The sequence below is a fragment of the Trichechus manatus genome, unplaced genomic scaffold (assembly GCF_000243295.1).
Source record: "Trichechus manatus latirostris isolate Lorelei unplaced genomic scaffold, TriManLat1.0 scaffold00283, whole genome shotgun sequence".
Classification (NCBI taxonomy): Eukaryota; Metazoa; Chordata; class Mammalia; order Sirenia; family Trichechidae; genus Trichechus; species Trichechus manatus.
Genome location: NW_004444219.1, coordinates 17,382 through 44,152, shown reverse-complemented (window position 1 = coordinate 44,152; position 26,771 = coordinate 17,382).

Here is a 26,771-nt window from a genome sequence, read left to right as displayed (position 1 = left end):
AAGTGCCAGCCCTTCCTAGAGCTATATCAGGGTTACCTAGTGCATAAACTTATTCCAAGTAACTTTAAAATATTAAATCTATGCCTTTACATGTTTTCTTTGTCCATCTTCATTTGCATGTCAGAAGAGGGTGTCTTTTAACTGATGAACTGATTCCAGGAAGAGTCACCTTTTCAATGGTGGTGGTGAGATTTTTGCCTGGACAAAATTCTTGTTTTGTCAACCAATAATTATGTACATGTGTGTGTCTCCCTTTCTACTTTACTTGTGGATTTGGTTGAAAGGGCCTCTCTAGGTTCCCCTTACTGTTAATTTAATATATGGAATTATATGGCAGTACCAAGAACTAGTCAGTTAAGCACATTGTTTTTTGTGAATGTTGATCTGGGCAGATTCATAGTGTTTTAAGATATTGAATGAAGCAAATAAAGTGCCTCAAGACATGCTTCCTGTTGGAGTTCAGAGTAGAAGTGACCTTTCTCTGGTTTGGGAGACTAGAGGATTAAAGATGAAGTTAGTCTATCAGCAACCAGAGAGGTCTCAATGCTGCTTTTTCTGGAGTGTGCTCCATGTGTTAACTTTGAATGAATAATCTAAGTGAAAATGCTAAGATTTTCCTTCTACACCTCACTCTTTTTAGAAACAATGCTATAGATAATCCTTTATCATAACTTGTTTTAATAACTTTCAGGTGTCTATTTGGTGATGTCTGATGTGGACTAAGTAAATTATCTCTAGCTTTGAATGTAACACATCGATGTCAAAAGCTGTTTGGAAATAATCTCTTGCTGTGAATATTCCCAACAGTTGTGATACACATTTAAAGCATTTTTATTTTAGAACATTTATCTGAGAAACCCTAATTGAGAAGACAATTGCATTGGTAAATTGGTCTGCCCAAGACAACCTCTGCTCTGCTTCATTTAAGATTTTAAAACTTAGGTCACAAATCACAGTCTTTAGTTAAGAGCTTCAAATAATAATTATCTCTGTGAAATGAGCTGAAGTCCTTAAAAGGGTCTGCCGGTTTCCCTGCAGTTTTTTACAGGGTGAGCAGCACTATATCCACTGATAACCCAGCTGCCGAGGAACTGAGTAAAGCCGGCTCCAAACTTCTCAGCTGTTGACAGGCTTGACTTGCTGAGAACACTGGTTAAATATAGCACGCGCGAGCTCAGCTCCCCAACAAAGTCATTGCTCTGACAGTGTTGTGAAGGGAGCAGAAGAAGAGAAACCTAATCTCGGAACCCAACACCACCTAGCAACAGTTGAAAAAACTTTAAACAAAAGTCTGAGTGGGAGATACACAACGACCTCCAATTTCTGCTGATCGGGATTTCAGGGAGAAGAAGCAGCTTTCCTCTTCTCTACTCGATTTCCTGCATGACTTCAGCTATTGGCTAGTCCTACGAAAGAAAGTGGGAAAAGCTTTTTCCTCTGTATTCCTTTGGGCTGGATAGTTTTCCAGGACTCCAGTCTGTCTTGGGCTGTGGGACAAGCCACTGGGTTCTTCAAAGGATAAGCTACCTCCATAAAGGACATACCCTTGGTTAAACGAGCTGCCGTCAGGTAAGACCAAAATAAATAGCTACTTGCACTCTTAAGAAATTTGCTGCCACAAGAGAGCATTCTTTCTGATTGTGTGTTGCCTGTTTGCTTTAATTCTTACTGTTATACTATGTGATAACACATTTAGGAATTATGATCATCATTGTGAATTAAACTTTTTAAAAATCAGAAACATCTCTTTCTCAGAATTTTACACATTCTTTTTTAAACACAAAGATTGTTATGATGTTTTAATAGGCATCAAAATATTTCTGCCAAGGTATCACTCTTAGGCAGGCAAAAAAAATATAACAAGGGACAATTTCACAACTCTTTTCATAAATAGAATGGCTAATAAATGGAAGGGATGTTTTCCCTAGAAGCAAAATAACTTTCATTTATTTAAACTAGCTGAGCAGCTTTTGTGATAAATAGGAAGAAAGTCCTGTATGGTGTTTGTATTGCTGTACTTTTGACTTGCTGTTTTCTATATCCCCTTTTGCCTGATTCTCTGATTACACTGGTACACCTTGTGCTGGTTCTGACCTCGTTACATTACAGTTGCCCTAAATGCTTCTGACTAGGCACAAAATATGCCTGGGATTGAATCACTACTTTTGCAGTTGTTGACTACAGCTATACAGAAGAATGTTATTTTGGTATTAAAAATAAATAAATCGAGTGATTCCTTGCCTATAGATATAATGGATTCTTTTTTTTAAAAATGAAAACCAAATTTATTAGAAAAAAAATCCTTTCTTGAGTTGCATGTTTGTGTGAGTGTGTATGTTTACTATAGCTTGAAGGAAATCTTTCTTTATCTATTAGTATATTGTCTTCCCGTCTGTGAGTTACTATCTAATTTTATCTGGATTAGAGTGATCAGTTTCTTGTTGAATCCAACAAAAATTATTGCTGTATACTGGAGATGTAATTAGAATCGACACCTGATTGTCTGTAATTCGGTTGGATTTGCATATGAAGATTGTTCCTTTAAATGAACATGATAATTTGAATGAACATTCTAATCTAAGGATAATATCAAAGAATATACAGAAGCACAGTTTAAAAGAAATTATTTGAGTCTATTTTGTCAACATAAAGAATTTACCCAAGATCAGATTTGAACGAATTTTCTGTTGACAAATAAGAGTGTATCAAGCCTTTCAGTAAATGTCCCCATTTCAAGGAAAACTGATTAAAGTTTATTTATTGTATATTTGGGAAAATGAAATCGCACATATATTTCAGAATGTATTATGTTTCATAAATTCTGATTGCTTGATTTGTTTATAAGCTAATTGAAGCTTATTATAGATAATGAATATATATACAAATAATAGTGCAAAAGACACTCTGGTAACCTGATATCAGAGATTGAAACTCCTGGTGCTTTTGTGAAGGTGAAAGATTTTTTAAAGAATTTTTTGTTTCAAAACAGTTTTGAAAAGTCAGAACTAAATATTTTACGTTTTTCCTGTTTTTATCCTAGAAGGGGTCACATTTTTGGCTTACAAATGTACACATAAGGCCAAACTCTACCATTAGTTGTCGGCATATTATTTCTTTTGGTGTCAGTGGGACAGTGTGTATGTAACTTAACACAATATTTGGCCCTGAATGAAAGCCATGTTTCTTCATGAAGTGAATTTCTGAGTATCATTAGTTGTCTTTATGGTTGTAAGTTTATTTTTAAGAATCAAGAACAGCTCAGGTTAAACCATGTGATTTCCTCCACTATATGAAAAATCAAGTGCTCAATGCACTATGCAGATCTACTCTCCAATGTGATCTTGGAATCCTCCCCTTCCATAAGCATTGTTAGTTCCATTGCCATGTCTTTTGCCACACTAAAGCCTATTCTCTTTAACCTTGGTCTGGACTATAAAATGCTGCTCCCCTCTAAACCTACCCATTGCCATCCAAACCCTGCACGTGACAGTGAGATTAATTTCCCTAAAGCATTGCTATGCACGTGTCTCTCCACTCTTCAGTTATCTGCTGGGACTCCTAGTTACTGCCAAACATCTAGGCTGGGTATTTTGATGACCTTTATTATCTGGCATCTACTTGGCTTTTCTAGTCTTTGCAATCACTACTGAATAACAAGGTCCCTCTGCTTCAGGTATTTCAGATTACTGGTCATTTTCCACATATGTACACAGTGTGCATTTTGATGCCGTACCATCACCCATGTCATTCCCCCTGGCCTGGAACATCTTTCCTCCTCTGTTCCTGTAGAGACCCTGTCCGTTCTGTAAGACCTAGATCAGTGTCCTCCACATTTGCAATGATTTCCAGGATCATACATTTTAGAAGTGATTCCTTTTTTAGTTTAGTTGGATACCATTAGAATTTAGGACACTGTGGGGGCAGGGATTGCCTCTTAAAATTCAGAACAAACTTACGAAGTCCATTAGGTACAAGGCATTGTTCTATGCATCACTTATCTTTGGAGCTTTTCTACCCCATGCACATTGTGGATATTCTGTTAACATTTGTGGCTCTTGATTTCTAGTGATGAGTATGTGAGAAAGTATGGATAAATACAAGATCAAGAAAGGCAACTGTAAGTGTGGCTAACAGCTTTTTATCTCAAATTTCTCAAGGAAAGTCATCTAAGTTTGACCATGCATAGAAAAAATTACAAGTAATTTTAACTACACTCATGAACTTGATTTTGGAGGTGATGTTACAGGAATAAAATACAAAGCAGAGATACATCAAGACAGTGCATAAACATGCATGTACTGTGTAGGCACCTAGACCTCTAAGTAGTATAACTCACATATTTTATCATCTTTTATATCAAATCCTATTTGTACCTTTGGTATCATTGATGTTAATCATGGCTCCTTTTATTTGTGGCCTTGAACATTAAAATATTTAAATATCATGTTATGATCCTTTTATTTTCTCCTAATACTTCAAAAAAGAAATTTCTTAGTTTTACTTTTAATCACTTATGAAATATGTAGCCTTACTGTGTGAGATAAATCATGAATATTGGTTTTGAAGCAATTGTTTTTGTGTCCACCAAAGGTTGAGGAGGTTAAAATTACTCTTCTAAATTGGTGTTCAGCAAGAATCATTATGGAATTTTTCCAATGAAATTTGTGAAATATTCAATGTATTCATCAAACAATGGTTTTCATGTAGTTACAATTTTTATTTGTTGTTTAGAAATGAAACTTTGCTGTAAAATACACATTCTAAACTAATGCCAATTGTATTTTTCTTTTTTGGAAGATGAGCATTTCTTCACAAAACAGGTGCCTTAAGAGATAGGATTTTACAAAGACTGCTTAATACACATTTTCACTCATTTGTCCCATCTTCTTATTTCTCTAAACGTGGGTTTTAGAAAAACAACATCATGGGAATTCAGGGAGCAAGCTTAGGTTAGGTTGAGATTTATTTCAACACAAAAGTTTAAGAGAAAAAAGGTTGGTGACAATTTGTTAGAAAAATGACATCTAAAAGCCTGGAAAGTAAATTTGTTTATACATTCATTATTTTAAATATATCTAGCAATAGAATAAAATATAAACTAATTAAAATACATTTTGTTTCCTTAAATTTGAATTGAAGATATAACAGTAAGGATATATTCCTTGGTATGGAGGAGGAGGCAGGAAAGGCTAGTAGCATAGGCAAGCCAGGTTGTCTGGATTCAGCTTTTGGCTCACTGTGACTTTGGCAAATTACTCTTTGTGCCTTAGTTTCCTCATCTTTAAAATAAGGATAATGCTACCTTCCTCATAGAGGTTTTCTTTTTTTTTTTTTTTTTTTACTGTGGTGAAAACATGCACAACAAAACATACAGTAATTCAACAATTTCTAAACATACATTTCAATGACATTGGTTACATTCTTCAAGTTGTACAACCATTTTTGCTGTTTTTTTCCAAAGTGTCCCACCACCAGGAACATACATTTAACGTATCCTAAGCAAAAACTCTCTCTTTCCCCCCTCCCCCATCCCTGGTGTCATAGAGTTGTTTTGAAGATTAGATGAGTTAGTAGAACTTACAGTTGCCTGGTAGATTCTTCAATAAATTTAAGCGATTACTGCATTATTACTACACTTTAAATGCAGCTATTTGTTTATCTTCATCTTTGGTGAACACGAAATTCTTAGGTACAGATCGTTGTGAACTGAAGTTCATACATCATAGGAAAGGCAAAAGAATGTGTTGTTTAAATTTGGAATCCTGTTTGGGACATACTTTGCTGCTGGGTACTCTAAGCAGACAGAGTTTGAACAGCAGCCAATAATTTAGTATGGAATTTATGTTTCAAACCCTCCCTTATCACTCAGCAGTCTGCTGTCTTATGGAACCATTACTAAAAAAGCTAAGAAATCAACCACAGCATAGACTGTTCTATGGTTTCTATATTTGCACTTGGAGATAAGGTGTGTTTGTCCACAGTCCTTGAGTGTCTCTTTTACAGACAACTACACCGGCTAATGTATAGCAAGAGAGACATCCTCCTCTAGGGAGGGAAGCATTATTAAATTTATCATTCTTTATTTCTTTTTCTTAGATGTTTTGTTTTGTTTTATTAACCTAGTAACAGATAAAAATGTAAAGACCAAAAAAGGTCATCTCATGCTAGCTTCAACCTTACCAAATGGAAATGAATTCTTAGTATTCATTGCCCTTAATCCTATTCATTCTTCTTAAATATAACAAGCAAAATCTACTCCAAGGAAAACAAAAACAGAAGTGATATATCATAAAGACATGTATGTATATTCTGGAATGCTCGATATTCTGTATATTTAATTAAAAAAAATATATATACACCCATGTATGTCGCCTTATATATTTAAATATATACATACATTCAGGTATATATATATACATGTACACATACATGTATATATACATATATAGATATACATATATATATGTATGTATGTATGTATATATCACCCTTTTAAGTGGAAACTTTCTTGGTCGCTTTAATGCCAACAAAACTTATGCAGGGTAGTTACGGTTCAGATTTGTCAATTTTACTCTATTTTCCCCTATTGCAAGGCTGAATCTCTGAAAGATAAGGCAAGTTGATTTTTAGATTTGTCATTTTCTAATGAAAACCTGGTTATAGAAAGAAAGGAAGAAGAAGAGAAAGGTAGGAAGAAGAAAATAACTTCTCCTCGTTTTACAGAATACATTACAGGAGATCTAGGGCAGAAATACAGGAGCCTCAGGAAAATATACTGCATTATGTTCCTCTTTTTCCTTAAATGGTCAGTCCTACTCCTTAGCTAATCAGAGAGGAGAAAAGGCTTCAGGCAGAGTATAACTGTCTCTGTGGCAGTAGCTGAGGAAGTTTAATTTCAAAGGCCAGGCAACAGGTTGTGGAAGAACTTAGAGTAAGAGAAGTCAAACCTGAATTAAGCAGCTTTAACTGGCTGCTAACCAGCTAACTGCAGCACTTGAGGAAATCACAGCAGAGGCAAGTAACAGCTTTAACCAGCACCTATGCTTCTCTGCCCCAAAGAGCTTTCTTTGTTTAAGCCACCGCAGCACTAAGAAGTCAAAAGGTTTGGTTGCTTTTCCTTTTTGGGAAACGGTGTCAATGTGGAATATATTGGATGATTTATGTGTTTCTGAGGGCTTTGAAAGACAGACTAAAAGTAATGTTTAAGCTAATGCAGACTTTATCTCAAATAATTTGACTTTAATTGAACTCTTAAGGTTCAGGGATTTTTCTGTTTTTTGCTTTTTTGCTAAAGTGCTGTCACCTACCTCCTTCCCCAAAACAGATGAAAATGGTAAGATTGTTGCTTCACTGGTGAAGGACCTAATATGTCTGCACCTTAGAGTATGCTTTTGTGTTTTGCAATAATCATAACTGCAATCCTCTTGAGTTACTTTGAAGAAGTGTATTTTTTGCTGCTAATCTTTATATAAGGGCAATGTGTACAAAAGCTATGAAACGGGCATTACTATCAGAGTTGGTAAAATGTGCTCTTTAAAAAAATAATTTGCTAAAGATTTAAACCCAAAAGACAATTTGATTGAAAACAGTAGACTGCTGACATCACCAAGACAATCAAGTTACTGCCAACTTGCCTTGTTTATCTAAAAGATCTTTGCAAGACTAAGGTCTTGCGCACGCACACATGAGTCATAGACAATAGAGTAATAGGGATAAATGGACTTCCTTTTGCTTTATATCTTTTTAATATACTTATGTCTTGAGTAACTCATTTTAGGCCCAGTTTCTCTAAGTGAGGTACCACAGTACAACAGGAAAGAAGGAGGCATTGCTGAGCTCATAATGCTATTTCAGTATGGCAGCCTAAGTACGTGAGGAAACGACACCTTGGGCCTGTGTTTGGAGCCTTGCAGTTACTGTGACGACAACACACACTAATGGAAAACAAAGACGGTCTGCTCATCAGGCGAGCCAGTAAGAGTTTTGCCAGCTCAGATTTTTCCTAATTATTCTGTAAGTCTTGAAAGTGCTATTGGAGGTATTCAAGGCTCTTTGTGTTTCATTAACTGTTTAGTAAGTGACACATGCTTGAAGAACAGCCTGGTATTTGAACCAGGGAGGGGCTTTACACATAAGCTTAACTTTTACATGATCTCTTAATAGATATCATCTTCTGGTTTGGACACCACCAAACCAACTGCTTTGGTCACAGCCTGTTGTTTGTTCTGGTCCATAAGGAAGCTAGCTGCACGGGTAGAGTTCCCTCCTCAGGGACCGCTTGTCTTTGGATACGACATTCACCTTCTACATTCTGCTCATTTAATAGACCATTGCCCAGCATAGCAGGTGTTTCTACCAATGGCTAAGGCATTTGAACCCGGTCATGGGTTGAATTATGTCCACCCCAAAAATGTGTGTGTCAATTTGCCTAGGCCAAGATTCCTGGTATTGTGTGATTTTCCCATAGGTTGTAAATCCTGCCTTTATGATGGTAATGAGGGAGGATGGGTAGCAGTTGTGTTAGTGAGGCAGGCAATCTATAAGATTGGATTGTGTTTTGAGGCAACCTCTTGAGATATAAAAGACAGAAGTGAGCAGAGAGACAGGGGGACCTCGTACCACAAAGAAAGCAGTGCTGGGAGAAGAGCGTGTCCTTTGGACCTGGGGTCGCTGCACGGAGAAGCTCCTAGTCTGGGGGAAGATTGATGAGAAGGCCGACAGAGAGAGAAAGTCTCCTCCTGGAGCCAATGCCCTGAATTTGGACTTCTAGCCTACTGGATTATGAGAGAATAAACTTCTCTTTGTTAAAGCCATCCACTTGTGGTATTTCTGCTATAGCAGTACTAGGCGCCTAAAACAGAATTTTGTACCGAGAGTGGGGTACTGCTCTAACAGATACTTAAAGTGTAGAATTGGTTTTGAAACTGTGACTAGATAGAGGAGTGGCAGCGGCAGAGGACCAGCAATAGCAGAGAACCTGCAGCCGCAGAGAAGTGGCAGCAACAGAGAACCGGCAGCAGCAGAACCAGAAGACCAGTGCCAGATAGCACTGGAACTGACTGACAGAGCGAGAGAGCTGAGTGCCTGTGCACAGGAAGCTTCCTGGTGGAGTGGGGTGCCTCCAGGCACTTATCGGTGGAGCGCCAGAGCTTTGGAACTCTTGCCCCAGCAGGGCAGATGTGTGTGTGTGGCCTGAGGAGCTAAGAGGCCAAGAAACCAGGAAGCAGAAGCTGAAGAGACAAGGAACACAAGAAGCCAAGCTGCCTCAGTCTCAAAAGGTATGGCCAAGACCTCAGGGGTTTCAAAGGGTGGAGCCATGACCTCTGGTGTTTTAAGGGTGGAGTTGCCACTCAGATGGAGTAGGAGAATGATGCGCCTAAAGCCAAGAGAGCAGAGTTGCTGTCCCAGTGGGCCTGGAAGGAGGAGCTGAAGCCTAGGGCCAAGGAGTCTCCACTCAGAATCCAGAGAATGTGGCCAATACCTAGAGTCTGGGGGGCAGGGCCATTGTGTAAATTGTCTCAGAGAACAAAGGATTATTTTCAAAGCCTTGAGGGCTAACGTAATATGTTTTGCTGGCTTGCTTTGTGCCTGTCATCCCTTCTTTTTCTCCAGTTTCTCCCATTTGTAATGGAAATGTCTAGCTTGCGCCTGTTCTGCCATTGTACCTTTGGAAGCAGATAACTTGTATTTTAGATTTCACAGATGAAGAGGAATTTTTGGATTTTGGACTTGGAATTAAGACTTTTGCTATGATATGATGGGGTGAATATGTTTTGCATGTTGTAAGGATGTGATTTTTTGGGGACCAGTGGGTGGAATGTCATGGATTGAATTATGTCCCCCCAAAAATATGTGTATCAATTTGCCTGGGCCATGATTCCTGGTATTGTGTGATTTCCCCATAGGTTGTAAATCCTGCCTCTATGATGGTAATGAGAGAGAAAGGGCAGCAGTTGTGTTAGTGAGGCAGGACTCGGTCTACAAGAATGGATTGTGTCTTGAGGCAACCTCTTGAGATATAAAAGAGAGAAGTGAGCAGAGAGACAAGGGGACCTCATACCACCAAGAAAGCAGTGATGGGAGCACAGCACATCCTTTGGACCTGGGGTCCCTGCATGGAGAAGCTCCTAGTCTGGGGGAAGATTGATGAGAAGGCCGACAGAGAGAGAAAGCCTCCCCCTGGAGCCGACGTCCTGAATTTGGACTTCTAGCCTACTGGATTACGAGAGAATAAACTTCTCTTTGTTAAAGCCATCCACTAGTGGTATTTCTTTTATAGCAGCACTAGACAAAGCCTAAGACAAACCCTGATTCTTACATACCTGTTGCCGTCGAGTTGATTCTGACTCATAGTCACCCTAGTGGACAGAGTGGAAGTGCCCCCATAAGGTTTCCAAGGAGAAGCTGGTGAATTTGAACTGCCGACCTTTTGGTTAGCAGCCGAGCTCTTAACCATTGCTCTACCAGGGCTCCCAATTCTTACATAGTGATATAGTATATAATATAGCTATATATGAAATATACTTTGCATATATATAATTATATATAACTGTATATATAACTGGAGACTTGATGGCACAGTGGTTAAGTGTTCAGCTGCTAACCAAAAAGTTGGCAGTTCAAATCTACCAGCCACTCGTGGGAAACCCTGTGGGGCAGTTCTACTCTGTCCTATAGGGTCGCAATGAGTCAGAACTGACTCGATAGCAGTGGATTTGGTTTTAGCTTTTTGGTATATATATAATTGTGTATATATATGTTATATAATGATAACAGTAGCTGGTATATACTGGAGATTACTATGTGTCAGGTACTACACCAAGAACTTTACATGGATGATTTTATTTACTTCTCATAACAATCCTTGTTGCTGTTAGGTGCTGTTGAGTTTATTTGCAACTCCTGGTGACTCCATGGGGCTCTGGTGGCACAGTGGTTAAGAACTATGGCTGCTAGCCAAAGGTCAGCAGTTTGAATCCACTAGCTGCTCCTTGTGAACCCTATGGGGCAGTTCTACTCTGTCCTATAGGGTTGCTGTGAGCTGGAATTGACTCGATGGCAATGAGTTTGTTTTTTTTTTGGTTTTAGCGACCCCATGAAATGGAGTAGAACTGTCCTGTAGGGTTTCATAGGCTCTAATCTTTATGGAAGCATAACAATCCTGTTTTTGTTAGGTGCTTTTGAATCGGTTCTGACTCATAGTGACTCTATGTACAACAGAATGAAACACTGCCTGGCCTGGTCCTGTGTCATCCTCACAATTTTTGCCATGTTTGAGCCCACTGTTGCAGCCACTGTGTCAATCCATCTTGTTGAGGGTCTTCCTCTTTTTTGCTGACCCTCTACTTTACCAAACATGATGTCCTCCTCCAGGGACTTGTCCCTCCTGATAACATGTCCAAAGTACATGAGATGGAGTCTCGCCATCCTTCCTTCTAAGGAGCATTCTGGCTGTACTTCTTCCAAGACAGTGTTGTTCATTCTTCTGGTGGTCCATAGTATATTCAGTATTCTTCACCAACACCATAATTCAGAGGCATCAATTCTTCTTTGGTCTTCCTTATTCATTGTCCAATTTTCACATGTATATGAGGCAATTGAAAATACCATGGCTTGGGTCAGGCGTATCATAGTCCTCAAAGTGATATCTTTGCTTTTTTCACACTTTAGAGGGGTCTTTTGTAGCAGATATGCCCAATGCAATATGCCGTTTGATTTCTTGGCTGCTTCTTCCATGGGCATTGATTCTGCATCCAAGTAAAATGAAATCCTTGACAACTTCAAATTTTTCTCTGTTTATCAGAATGTTGCTTATTGGTCCAGTTGTGAGGATTTTTGTTTTCCTTATGTCGAGGTGTAATCCATACTGAAGGTTGTAGTCTTTGATCTTCATCAGTAAGTACTTCAAGTCCTCTTTGCTTTCAGCAAGCAAGGTTGTATCATTTGCATAGCATAGGTTGTTAATGAGTCTTCCTCCTGATGCCGCATTCTTCTTCATATAGTCCAGCTTCTCGGATTATTTGTTCAGCATACAGATTGAATAAGTGTGGTGAAAGGATATAACCCTGACACACACCTTTCCTGATTTTAAACCACCCAGTATTCCCTTGTTCTGTTCAAACGACTGCCTCTTGGTCTATTTACAGGTTCCGCATGAGCACAATTAGGTGTTCTGGAATTTCCATTCTTCACAATGTTATCCATAATTTGTTATGATCCACACAGTTGAATGCCTTTGCATAATCAACAAAACACAGGTAAACACCTTCCTGGCATTCTCTGCTTTCAGCCAAGATCCATCTGACATCAGCAGTGATATCCCTCGTTCCACGTCCTCTTCTGAATTTGGCTTGAATTTCTGGCAGTTCCCTGTTGATGTACTGCTGCAACTTGTTTTGAATTATGCTTAGCAAACATAATTGGAGCCCTGGTGGTGCAGTGGTTAAGAGTTTACAGCTGCTAACCAAAATGTTGGCAGTTCAAATCCACCAGCTGCTCCTTGGAAACCCTGTGGGGCAGTCTACTCAGTCTTATAGGGTTGCTATGAGTCGGAATTGACTGGATGACAACAGGTTAGCGAAATTTTACTTGTGTGTGATATTAACGATATTATTCAATAATTTCTGCTTTCTGTTGGATTACCTTTCTTTCGAATGGGCACAAATATGAATCTCTTCCAGCTGATTGGCCAGGTAGCTGTCTTCCAAATTTCTTGGCATAGATAGGTAAGTGCTTGCAGAGTTGCATCCGTTTGTTGAAACATCTCAGTTGGTATTCTGTCAATTCCTGGAGCATTGTTTTTTCATCAGTGCCTTCAGTGCAGCTTGGACTTCTTCCTTCAGTACCATTGGTTCTTGATAATATGCTTCCTCCTGAAATGTTTGATCGTCGCCAGTTCTTTTTGGTACAGTGACCCTGTGTATTCCTTCCATCTTCTTTTGATGCTTCCTGTGTTGTTCAGTATTTTTCCCATAGAATCCTTCAATATTTTAACTCAAAGCTTGAATTTTTCTTCAGTTCTTTCAGCTTGAGCAATGCCAAGTGTATTCTTCTGTTTTGGTTTTCTAACTCCAGGTCTTTGCACATTTCATTATAATATTTTACTTTGTCTTCTTGAGCTGCCCTTTGAAATCTTCTGTTCAGCTCTTTTACTTCATCATTTCTTCCATTTGCTTTAGCTACTCGACATTCAAGAGCAACTTTCAGAGTCTCTTCTAACATCCATTTTGGTCTTTTCTTTCTTTTCTGTCTTTTTAATGACCTTTTGCTTTCTTCATATATGATGTCCTTGATGTCATTTGACAACTCATCTGGTCTTTGGTCATTAGTGTTCAATGCATCAAATCTGTTCTTGAGATGGTCTCTAAATTCAGGTGGGATATATTCAATGTCATACTTTGTTTCTCTTGTCTTGTTTTAATTTTCTTCAGCTTCAACCTGAACTTGCATATGAGCAATTGATGGTCTGCTCTGCAGTTGGTCCCTGGCATTTTTCTGACTGATGATATTGAGCTTCTCTACTGTCTGTTTCCACAGATGTAGTCGATTTGATTCCTGTGTATTCCATCTAGAGAGAGCCATGTGTATAACTGCCATTTATGTTGTTGAAAAAGGGGATTTGCAATGAATAGGTTGTTGGTTTTGCAGAATTCTATCGTGCGATCTCCAGTGTTGTTTCTATCATCAAGGCCATATTTTACAACTACTGATTCTTGTTCTTTGTTTCCAACTTTTGCATTCCAATCACCAGTGATTATCATTGTGCATCATGATTGCATGTTTGATCAATTTCAGACTGCAGAAGTTGGTAAAAATCTTCAATTTCTTCATCTTTGGCATTAGTAGTTAGTTTGTAAATTTGAATAATAGTCGTATTAACTGGTCGTTGGTGTAGGCGAATGGATATTATCCTACCACTGACACCGCTGTAATTCAGGATAGATCCTGAAATGTTTTTGATGATGAATGTTACACCATTCCTCTTCAATTTGTCTTTCCTGGCAAAGTAGACCATATGATTGTCTGATTCAAAATGGCTAATACCAGTTCATTTTAGCTCACTAATTAATGCCTAAGATGTCGATCTTTATGTGTCCCATTTCATTTTTGACAACCTCCAATTTTCCTATATTTGTATTTTCTACATTCCATATTCTGATTATTAGTGGATATTTGCAGCTGTTTCTTCTCATTTTGAGTCATGCCATATCAGCACATGAAGGTCCCAAAAGCCTTACTTCATCTACATCTTTAAGGTCAACTCTAGTTTGAGGAGGCAGCTCTTCTTCAGTTGTATTTTAGTACCTTCCAACCTGAGGGGCTTATCTTCTGGCACTGTATGAGACAATGTTCCACCGCTATTCGTAAGATTTTTACTGGCCAGTTTTTAGAAGTAGATCACATGTCCTTCTTCCTAGTCTGTCCTAGTCTGGAAGCGCTGCTGAAACCTGTTCAACATGAGTGACCCCGGTGGTATTTGAAATACCAGTGGCATAGTTTCCAGCATCACAGCAACATGCAAGTCACCACAGTACGACAAACTGACAGACAAGTGGTGGATAATAATCCTAGGAGGTACTATTTTGTCTCTACAGATTAGGAGAATGAGGATTAGAGATGTTGAGTAACTTGTCCAATGGTAGATTTGGAATTCTAGTCCAGGCAATTCAACCTTATATATCTCATACTTTCAACCACTTTCTTGTAATGCAGGTAGTTGTTCAAGGAACACTTCCACCTAGATTATTGTGAGATGTTTTAATGAAAGGCATTGGATGTGACACTGCAGAAGACCCTGCAGTATGAAACAATTCTCTTACAACAAAGAACAAAGAGATCCAGGGTCAAAATGCCAGCTGGGGCTTTTCTCCAGGGTCCAGAGTACAGCCCAAAGCTTCAGTGGCCAGTGGAGTTGGGCAACCCAAGAAAAGCTGGGCCTGGGGCACTGGAATGCAGAAACTGACAGTTATTGATTGGCAATGGAGGTCTTGGTTTCCACATTTCCTAGTTGATTCTCTGGTAGAAGATACCATGGAACATTTGATTTTTTTAGCTCTCATGGCTACTATCATAGCCAGATACTTTGATGTCATAGGAGTTTCTGTTTGCTGTTAGCACCTGTTATAAACTCAGATTCTCACCATCTATTGTAAGATTTGAAATGCTTTGCAAGTCTCCACCTTGGTCATAAATATTCACCTTGTAAAGTGAGTTCAAAGGGGTGGTGTCCTACAAAATACTTATTCCAGCTGTTGGTAGCAATATTCTTTCAAGAAGCCTTTGGTAGTATGTGTATATATTGGTTGGAGGAGGCAGTAGAGAAGGAAACAGAGAGTTTCATTCCATATAAGAGCTTCTTATTGGCTCCCATCATCTTTGTTTAGGTAGTGAATTGCAATCTGGCAACATGTTGTTCAATCAGAAAAAGAGAGAAAGAGAGAGCTTGCTGCAGTTTAAGATAACTGGGGATCCCGCCCCCCACCTCAACTTATTTGACCCTTTTTAACCAATGGTTTTTACTGTGGAACAATAGCTTAAGACATTCTACTGTATATTTTATTTAATTCTTTTATCTTTATTAACTTAGATTTTCCTTCCTGATGTTAAATGTCTGACTATTTGGAAATAATTAAAATTTTTGAGTTTCTATTTACACATATGGCATTTAACTTTTGAAATGTTAGAGGTAAAAGGAGAGCAGTCCTAATAAAATTTGATGGAGCAGATAATGCTTTGCTTTTTCTTACACCAGTGATCATAAATACTCTTCTGGTGTATTGAGTATTCTGTTGATCTCTAAAATATTGTTCTGGAAGGTGAATGTTTTATATGGAGTGAATACATATAACAGAATGAATCTCCACCCTCTGAGAAATTCTATTCCCTAATTTGAAAAGAGTACCTTATTGCAACTAGCACAGTATCCCTCCTCAACACACACATATATGCTCATTACTGGTCAATGTACAGGACTTGTACTACTGCTTACCTGGTAGGCTAAACATAAACAAGCTAAGCAAATATACTCTTTGCTGTGTGGTACAGACCTATTTGATCCAAACCAATGGAAAAAATAAAGGCAGAGATGTATTAGATTTCATCAAGGCCCTCTGTTTCATTGACATGATCTCTCTTGATTTCCTTGCCAATAATTACACTCAGAAATTTCCCCTTTTCCTCTCCTATCTTTATGTAAAAAGCTGTAACAGTGTCAAAGTAGGGAAAGAATTAGTGTTTTATCCATTGAAGACAAAGAGCTTGACTAATTGACTTCTGGAAATATGTATATTTTTTGTCATTCAATTATTCTAAATTTCTCTTGGCAACAAAACTGAGTGATAATTTCCACATTACTCTCTAGCTAATGCCCTCTTAAATGGAAGATATTAACAATTTATTATATTCATTCAAGACTTATCTAAGACATTCTGTAAAATAGCCTAGTTCTTTTGGCACTTCTGTGTCTGCTCTGATTGGGAGCAGGGATGGAGCTCTGAGTCTCACACTGTTGAGATCCAACAGGATTACAAACTCGCTTAGACCATGAGATCATCTAATCTTGTGATTCTTAACACTCCTGTGTGTCAGAATCACTTCAATTGCTTAAAAAATGCAGATGCCTGGGCTATGCCCCCAGAGGTTCTGATTTAAGTTGGCCTGAGAGAGTGTCCCTTGGTCTATTTTTTTAAGTTCCCCAGTTGGTTTTAATGTGCATCTAGGATTGCGAACCAGCAATCTAGTACAACCTCATTTTTCTAAAGAGGAGAGTACTAAGATGGGAGAATGGAAGACACTGGGGAGAAGTCATACAGTCCTCTGGAGGTAGTTAGATCTGGAACTGAGCTCACCTGAACCTTGGTACTGGGCACTTTCTACACCTTGCAGTTTGTGTGTCCCTGTCTCAAGTAAGCTATCGGGATCATTGCCTGTGTTTCCTTTTAAGATCTTGATCCTTGACTCCTTCTTGGGTTCATTTCATTGACTGCACCTCCATTCTGTACAAGAATCAAATAGGTAGTGAGTGGTGGAACAACAACAAGAACTAAAGTCCCCTGGGTTCCAGTCTGTTACTCTTTCTATTACACAAGTGTGATGGTTAAGGTTGTGTTGGCTGAGCTATGATTCTCAGTGGTTTGGCAATTATGATGTAGTGTGGCAGCTATATAATGATGTAATCACCTCCATAATGAGACCTGATATAAAGTAATCACTTCCATGATGAGATCTGCTATAAGCAGACAATCTGTTGAAAGGGAATTTCCTTGCGGGGTGTGGCTTGCATCCAATATATGTGGACTTTCTGGCAAAGCTCCCTGGCTTTTGCTTACTCTGGATCCTGCATCTGACCTCTGGTTCTTGAGTCTTGAGCTAAGCGCTTACCTGCTGATCTTCAGATTGGTCAGCCTCCACAGCCTGTGAGCCAGTGGCCTGCTGTCTTATCTGCTGATCTTGGAATTCATCAGCCTCCGCAGTGTATGAGCCAGGGCCCTGTTGTCTGACCTGCTGATCTTGGGCTTGCCAGCCCCTGCAGCTAGGTGAGTCAGGAGAGACCTCCAGACTGACCCACAGACTTGAGAATTTCCAGCCTCTACAACCATGTGAATCATTTCCTTGATATAAACCTCTCTCTCTCTCTGTATATATATATATGCTTCACTAGTTTCACTTCTCTAGAGAACCCAGCCTAAGACAATGAGCATAATAAACAATAAAGTAGCTAATATTTAATGAGTGCTTTCTATGTGTTAGATACTAACAAACCCATGGGGCAGATACTCATATACTTTACAGTTTACAGATAAGGAAGCTGAGGGACTAGTCCAAGTCCCCACAGCAAACAGGTGGAAGATCTGGGATTTGATTCCAGGCGGTTGGACTCCTCAGCCTGTGTTCTTAATCTCTTAAGCACTTTGCTATTCTGGAGTCAATTTTGGGAATGTAAGGTGTTGAATGGCAGTTGCTCTCCTGTTTGAGAATCAGGGCTCTTGTGGCAGCTGGCCTTGGTGCCCTGAGTTCCTAGTAGCTGGGCTTTCTTTTTAACTAGTGATTGGGTCCTTGACTTTCCTTCTACTTTCCCAATGAAAACTCATTCTCTTTTTAGAATGTTTCAAGGTGCTCAAATTTCTCCACTGACTTTGTTTCTTATGTCCTGTCTTTCTTTTCCCGGTGGATTGATCTAATAGTACCTGCCTTACTTTTTGGCACATGTTCTCACTTTTCCATAGAATTGCTAACTGCAAACTGTACTCCTATTCAGACTCTTGACTTTTTCCTTACCCTGTCAGTCTTGCTGGGTCCCCCATTTTCCCTGAGATTCCCCTGCCTGAACTTTCATACCTCAACCTGTTGCTGTTGAGTCAATTCCAACTAATAGTGACCCTATAGGACAGAGTAGAACTGCCCCATAGGGTTTCCAAAGCTGTAATCTTTATGGAAGCAAGACTGCCACATCTTTCCTTGACGGAGCAGCTGGAGGTTTCAAACTGCTGACCTTTTGGATAGCAGCTGAGTGCTTAACCACTGCACCACCTTCCTTTGGACTTCTATACCACCCCCTAACTTCTTTCATGATATCAGCAATAACAGGAAGGGATTAATCACTTAGCTTCTCCTCTAGCAGCAGGTGCATTGGAAACAAGTTGGTCTGTCCCGTGGAACTGATAGGCCTGTAGGCCAAGGTACTCTGAAAACCTTTGAAAGTCTACATTTTTAGGTAACATGTATGGAATTAATTTTTCTGATTGATTTTGTAAGTTTGAAATTCTACAGAACAGGCTTTAACATACCTTGAGAAAAGCCTGTATACGTTATTATACGTATATAAATGAACCTTATACCATCAAGTAGCCATCAAGTTGATTCAGACTCATGGTGATCCCATGTGTGTTAGTTAGAGTAGAACTGTGCTCCATAGGTTTCAGTGGCTGATTTTTTTCAGAAGTAGATCTCCAGGACTTTCTTTCAAGGCACCTCTGGGTGGGCTTGAACCACCAACCTTTTGGTTAATAGCTGACTGCATTAACCATTTACAACACCCAGGGACTACAAATGAACCTTGTTGTCATTAAGTGCTGTTGAGTCAATTTCAACTCATAACTACCCCGTGTGACAGACTATAACTTCCCCATAGGGTTTTTTAGGCTGTAATCTTTACTGGCAGCAGATCACCCACCCGTTGGGTGCGTTCAAACCACCCTTTCAGTTAGCAGTGCTTAACTGTTGCACCACCAGAGCTCCTTAAATGAACCTTATTAAGATGATGAAACTCACCAATGGCAAATACTTTAGCACAGATTTTTCTAAGCAATTAAAACCAAACGATAAAATGAGAGATGGTTATAATTATTTTGTGATTAAAAACTGTATTTTTACACAAATAACACGTCTTCTACGTTTGTTTGCCAACCGCTCCCTCTCCCTCTTTCCTAAGTGCCAAAAAAAAAAAAAAAAAAAAACAGCATAGCACGCTTATGAGAATACCTCGCAGAGGGAAGTGGTTGACAAATAAGTGTAAAAATATAACATTTACATGTAAATTCAAAAAATTTACAGTGATAGATTCATATATGACTTGGGACTGTCAGAATCACTTTGCACAATGTAAGTGCTCAATAAGTACTTTTCAAATTGAATCCACTAAATGTCATGAAATTTAGAAAGTAAACATTACTGACCAGTTTCCTCTGATTGAACTGAACATAATTTTTCTTTGATAAACATGGGGTAACAATCAGTGACCACAGGGGTCTATTTCTCCTCAGTATTCTCTAAATCTTTAGTGGTCACATATTGCTTTTAGAACAAAACAAATTAAAAATCAACAGACATTATAAGTGTACATTATAGTATCAGAAAATAACCAATACATAACTAACTATGTGGAAGTTGGACTTCAGAGCTCTGATTAACATGACGTATGTATTTCCATTAACAGGCTAGAACTCTTATTTTAAAATACAGTGGCATAAGACATAACTATAAACACAGTCTAATTGTAAATATTTGTCCCTCATCTTTCACTCATGCTCTAAAAAAGTCATGAAAATAAACACAACCGAGCTCTTATTGTGGTTTATTATCAGGAAATGCTCTTATCCTCAGAAGTCTATTTTGAAGTTAGGATTGCTCCACTCCCTTACAAGTGTAAAGCAACAGCTGCCACTTAATTAATGTTTTTGCTGACAGCTCCAGCTAATGAATACCATTGAAGTTTTCTATCAGCATCAATACTATCCACATTACCCAAAAGGAAATATTGATTATAGTTGACTTATTTCACCTAGCTTTCTTTCCCACATTGTTTCCTCCAAATTCCTGTGATGGCGTTATTTACATCACCATTCACATCTTCCAGGGAATAAAGTCCCAGTGGAACACATGTGTTCCTGGTGATGTATTATGATGGAATCTCACCAAAATGAGCACATGAAACACTGAGCTCAAACAGAGGAGAGGACAAGGGGGAAAACCAGATGAAAGTGACTTGTGGTTTCTCAGAAAGTGAAGGATTTTATACTTTTGAGAGATTAGAGAAAAACCAGGGCTCTTGCTCTTCTAAATGGTGTTAATGACTGATTAAAATCCTACCATTTGATTATGTTGTTATTTAAGTTTCTGTTTCCAGATACTTTTATAGGAGTTGGATTTCAGCAGTACTATCACTACTATTGTGTGAGAATTTAAAAAGATTTGGGGTATGTGAAAGCAACTGATTACAGAGTAATCTACTCAGTCTACTCATCTTGAAGACCGTGTCTTGGAAGTCAGTCAGGCAAGGCCCATTCATCGTAGCTGGAAGAAGGCTGTGCTGGTGCTGATCTGGGACTATGACAAATAGAACACGGGATCCAAATGGGATGGCATTAGATGGCAGAGTGATTTACGCTTTGACTTGGCATCTAACACGAGATTATAGGGTGATCTGGCAGGCAAAACAATTAAATATCCAGTATGGTGAGGGGAGGTCCCTGGGTCACGCAAACAGTTTGCTCTCATCTACTAACCTAAAGGTTGACACTTTGAACGTACCCAGCGACACTGTGTAAGAAGGGCCTGGCAGTCTGCTTCTATGAAGATTATAGCCAAAAAACCCTTGGAGCAGTTCTACTCTGTCACATGAGGTCACCTCGACAGCAGCGATTTATTTTGGTATAGTGAGAGTAGGAGGAAATGGACACTCTCATACACTGCTGGCAGGAGAATCAATTGCGACATGGCGGAGTTCTGCCACAGGCAGAGAGGAAGAATTTAGGCAGCCTGTCAGCAGGAGCGTGGAGAAGAACAGAGATCTGGGATCCAGGGACTGGATAGCCCTGGAGGAAGAGTGGTCCTAGAGACCATAAGGAAGATGCTAAAACTGTAATACAGTGTCACAACTCCTAAGGCGATACTAAATCCCACAGTCCTGGCGTGAGCTCTTTGTCTCCCTCCTGCTTCCCATTTAGTATGCGTTGTGCACTAAATATTTATTAAGACTCATGAGTCAGGCACTGACCTAAGGATTGGGATACAGTGATGAACATTATACTATCCCTACTCTCTAACAGTTGTTACAGGTAAAAAACAACAGCAATTTCAATGCCATGTGATTATTAAATTAATGGTATTGTGGGAGCACAGAATTGGGACCACTCATCTGGTTTTGCGGGTGTCAGTGATTGGTCCAGAGAGCATAGATAGGATGAAGTGGCTCCTGCTGTGGGAAAGAGCTGAAAATGAGACACGGTCTAAGGGAATGCAGCAGAAATGAATATGATTGAAAGGCTAGAATACATATTCTCTATTTGTAGAATGGCTCTTCAAATTGTGGGGAACTAGTAAGTTGCTTTCTTTCCACTTACAAGACAGTTTAATGTTTTTAAAAATAATGTGATGGAGAGGATACACTATATCCATATATTTTCATCATACTTACATCTGTAGTGATTATGATGAGCCAGCCAAATATGCATCTTGTGGGCTACAAAATTCCTGATCCTCACCACACTAACACTATTGAGTATTCTTTCAAAACAGTGACCACTCTAAATATGTCTAAAAAAGGGTGATGAATGCTTGGTATAAAAGTATTTGCTTTAGGATTTTTACAAGTTTGTGCACTTTGAAAAATACTTCCATATATTCAACACTCTACTTCAAATGCCTAGCTACTTTCAGAGAAGTAAACCTGTTTGTGAATAACCAGGAAAGTTTTGAAGCACAAGTGGGAGCGTTGCCTTATCACATGTTAAAATGAATTTTGAAACCACACTAATTAAAACACTTTGGTAGTGGTGTCGGAATCAGTTCACATCAGATGAAGAGATCAAGGGAAAATAGAAGAGAATTCAGAAAGACATACAACTGTGTTTCAGAATTTAGTGTTAGGAAGGGGGGAAATTTCAAATCTGAAGAGAAAATACAGATTTTTCAATCAATGGGGCTGAAATAACTGGAGGAAAAAAAGTTAAATCTCTACATCATACCTTATACCAAAGTACATACTAGATGGACCAGAAAGTTAAGTGTTAAAAAATAAGAATGCAATACTAGAAAAAAAAAAAAATATAGTTGGGGTAGGAAAGACCTTCCTAAGCAAAACAAAAAATAGGAAAACAAAAGAAAAGACTGAAAAATTTTGACTCCCTAAAAGCCAAATGAAAACTTTCATACAGAAAAAAAAAAAAAAAACCCTCACGAACAAAGTTAAAATGCAAACAACATGCAATACTTTTGAGAATGCATTGTTTTCTCTTCCTCCTGTTGTTCTCAAGTATTGCCTATTGCCTTCTAAAAATATGACAGAACTAGAGGCTGTTTGTTCTTTAAAAGAAAAGAAAAGAAAAAACAAAACAAAACAGTGTACTTCCTGTATAGCTTGATAGAGTTTCCTAGGAGGGAACTTGCTGGTTTAGAGTTGCTAGGACACGGCTACATAGTCCATTCTGCCTAATCATTGAAGTGTCAAGGGTATCTTGATGGCAGTATATTTCTTGAGTAATGTTACTGTCCACACACTACACTGTTAGCCAAAATGGACACATGTCTGACTAGACCATGAGGGAGAGGGACCAGGGACAAGTACTTAAGATGCAGCACTGGGTCAAGGAACTCCTTGCCTTCGACCATTACCCAGCATAAAACTGCTCAGGCTCATTAGGGTTAGATTAATCTAAGAAAGGGGTTTTAGGTTCAAGTTTTAGACAATCTGTAAATTCATGAATTACTCTGAAAAGTGTTGTTTTACCAGAACATTTTTAGGTATTGATGGATGCTAAGAGATGATTGACTCCAACTTGTTTTTATGAGAAATGAGGAAGCTGAGACCCAGAATGTTTGATACTCTCAAGGTCATATAGTTTATTAATCCAGATATGTGAACTGACAGACAAGCCACAGCATTGTGCTGTACATCTTCCTGGAATCCAGAACATCACCTGTCTTGGGTTATTTCCCAAAATACCTGTTGCGTAATAGCTTATGTTGTCGCTGTCTCATCACACCTCTGGCATCACTGGATGTTCGGCTTTTCATTCTCGTAGCTCACTACCCATCATTCCTGACTGCTGTTCCAGGGGATTGAGAGAGGCTGGTGCTAACCTAAGCCCTAGTTTCAGAGTGGTGTGTGGTGTCCGTGTGCCCTTTGAGGGGTCTTGTGAGGGTGTAGTGTGTGTAATTCCCAGCTGCTTCTCACTGAGTGGAGAGCAGGGACATTTTGTGAATGGGTGGGGAGTAGTGATGTGAGTGAATCTCACCCAACATCTATGTGCTGATAGTCTTCTGCTTTCTTCTGGAGAAGGCTTTTTTATGGAAGAAGCCACTCCTGAAAGGTTACTCAGAGTGAATCTAGGCATTTTAAACCAAGCTGATCATCATCTTTTTGGGGTTTGGTCCTGCAAAAATCACTTCAGTTGTCCTTCCAAGTGTTCTCTTTCATATACTGGGCACAAGGGAGTGAGCTCCCTTTACTTCTCTCATACCCATGGATAAAGAGGGGTGAGGCAAAATATCATACATAATTATGTTAATTACAAGGTAAGTCTGAATAATATCAACAACCGTGCTTTGTTTCCAACTTCTATTTGGTAATTGCTAGACCAAGTAATTTAACTGACAATGCATTATTCAATAAGTTCATCACATTGTTCACTTGTAGCCCCCTTTCTTTAACAATTTTGGCTTTCTTTAATACTATTCTCATGTCCTTGTTTCATATTATCCCTATAGTATCCTTTACAAGGAGCCTCGGTGGCACAATGGTTAAGTACTCAGCTGCTAACTGAAAGGTTGGTGATTCGAACCCACCATCTGCTTCTAGGGAGAAAGATGTGGTGGTCTGCTTCCATAAAGATTTACAGCCTTGGAAACCCTATGGGCAGTACTACTCTGTCCTATAGGGTCACTATGAGTTGGAAGTGACTCCACGGCAATGAGTTTAGTGTCCTCTACATAATCAGACTGTGATTTGAGGCATTTTTTTTCCCCTACCTAACTTTCCCATCTGGGTTCAGGTCTTTATATGTGTGAGTTTTGTCCCCTTCCTCACATGGGGACCTTCTTAGTCAGGCTTTCTAATTAACTTCCCATGCTTTCCTGGGCTTACTTCTTATTCTCTGCTCTTTCCCTTTATTTCAGAACCCTCTTTCTGCTGTTTCTTCTGCTTCAGCCAGCCTTAGAGCATCCTTCAACATTAATATACATGAAAGCTACATAAATCAAGACACTCATTAATGTTATAAAGTTGTTATGCACAAAGAATAATTTGTTAACAGTAATTAATCTTCAATCTCAAGATTTATTATTAATTTCCAGTTAACACTGTTAACCCCAATCCTTCTCTGAGAAATATCCATCTTGGAGGAGGGAACTCCCATTTCTTCTAGATTATTGTACAAGAGAGCAGAGTTTAAAGAACAAATTGCCATTCAACGTGGGGGTCAAACCAGGAACTTGATAACAGGAATGTGGTCTTACTTGACTCTTCTTTGTTTTTAATACTTGTTTTTCTATTCTGGAGTTTGGTGCCTTAAGGAAGAATAGCATCTACTACATTAAGACATAGGGAGGACATGGTGTGAGTAAAATGATTATAAAGGATGTTTAATGTATAAGAAAAGGTCAGAATCTTGGTTACACAAAGTCCTCAGCTAAATTCCAGAAATTTTTCATAAGGACATTGGGTCAACCTAACTTTAAAAGAAGAGTTATTAATGGGGTCTTAAAATGTGTATGTGGAATGGGTTGGGCACCATTTTTTAAAAAATTTCCTTGAAAAGATCCTGCATAATGGTGGTGTGTAATTACTTTATTTAACTCAACTTAGTTTCCTCACTAATAGCGGTTAAATTATTTGTTGAATTTGGTTCACACCAAACTGAAGGTTACGTATAACCTCCTATGTTGTGTGTGATCTTGACCTACCTGTAGAAGCGCTTCCCTAGGATTTTTTCCAATGTCAATTAGAGCCCTATTAAACTGAATGCCAAATTAGAAATAATGACACCAATAAAACCCAATCTGTAAATTGTCATGTGAATATGATAATCATTGATGTTAATTTTAATATAACTGTAGGCTATGGAAGGAAAATAAATGGCAGAATAATAAAATTCATAGCTACTTTTATTGTGTGCTTACTGTAACTGTGCTAAATGCTTGATATGCATGGAATAATAATAAATATTATTATTTTCATTTTATAGATATAATCTGAATTCCTCCTTAAAACATAGTTTGACTTTTTGTCATCTAAAATTTGGGCTTGTCTGAAACTCAAATATCTAGGTTTTAGAAAACAGGGTGCAAGCTCATGAAATAAATTTTTCCCTCACATACTTTCTGACGCTTGATAGTTATGATTTATACAGGATTCCCCCTGAAATTAAAAAAAAAATAAAAACCCACAAAGTTGTTATCCAAGAGTCGAAAAAGTAAGCCACATTCAAAGTCATTTATCTTCTTAAACCTCAGAAAAGATTCAATTGTTACTAACATTTGCTAGACTGTCCTTTATGTGGAATGGTAGGACCATGAGCAATGCCCAGCTACTATCAATGTGACAAGGACTGTCAGCTGATTTCAGGAGAGGATTTGAGTTAGCTCTGAGCCATCCACTGTTTCATGCCTGGTCCCCCTTGTGATTAATTCAGGTTATAACATAAATTTTTCCATGTGAAAAGCTCTTAAAACCATTGCCATCAAGTCAATTCTAACTCATAGTAAACATACAGGACAGAGTAGAACTGCCCTTGCAGTGTGACTAATTCTAGCCGTGGTCTTTTACTCCCACCCAGATGATTGTGTGATAGGGTAATTGTAGCCTACCAAGGGGATTGGTCAGTCAGTTTTGCCTTAAAAGAGAGCCAATTCCAGAGCAAAAAGGAAGAGCCCACCACCACGAAGGAAGGAGAGACCCAGCAGCAGAGACCTGGCAGCAGGAGACGGCATGGTGGGCTTCCCTGCCTACAGAGAGAGAAAGCTGAGTGCCTTCGAGCAGAGACTGAGGGCCAGGGAGAGGTGTGCCTGTGAGCACGGCTGGGAAGAGGCTATCCTAATGGAAGAACTGTATCCTGAGTGTTCCTCAGCCTGAATTGTAACTGTTACTTCCCTAATAAACCCCTTAATAGTGAGTATGGTCTGTGAGTTCTGTGTGGCCATTGCAATGAATCATCAAACCCAGGAGAGAGTGCTGTGGGAGGGGCGGTTGGTGTCAGAGTTGGTAAAGATGGTGGAGAGAGAAGGCATGTTTGACCTCCGCCTCATAGGAATCAGCCTTGGGCTATTGATCTTGATTT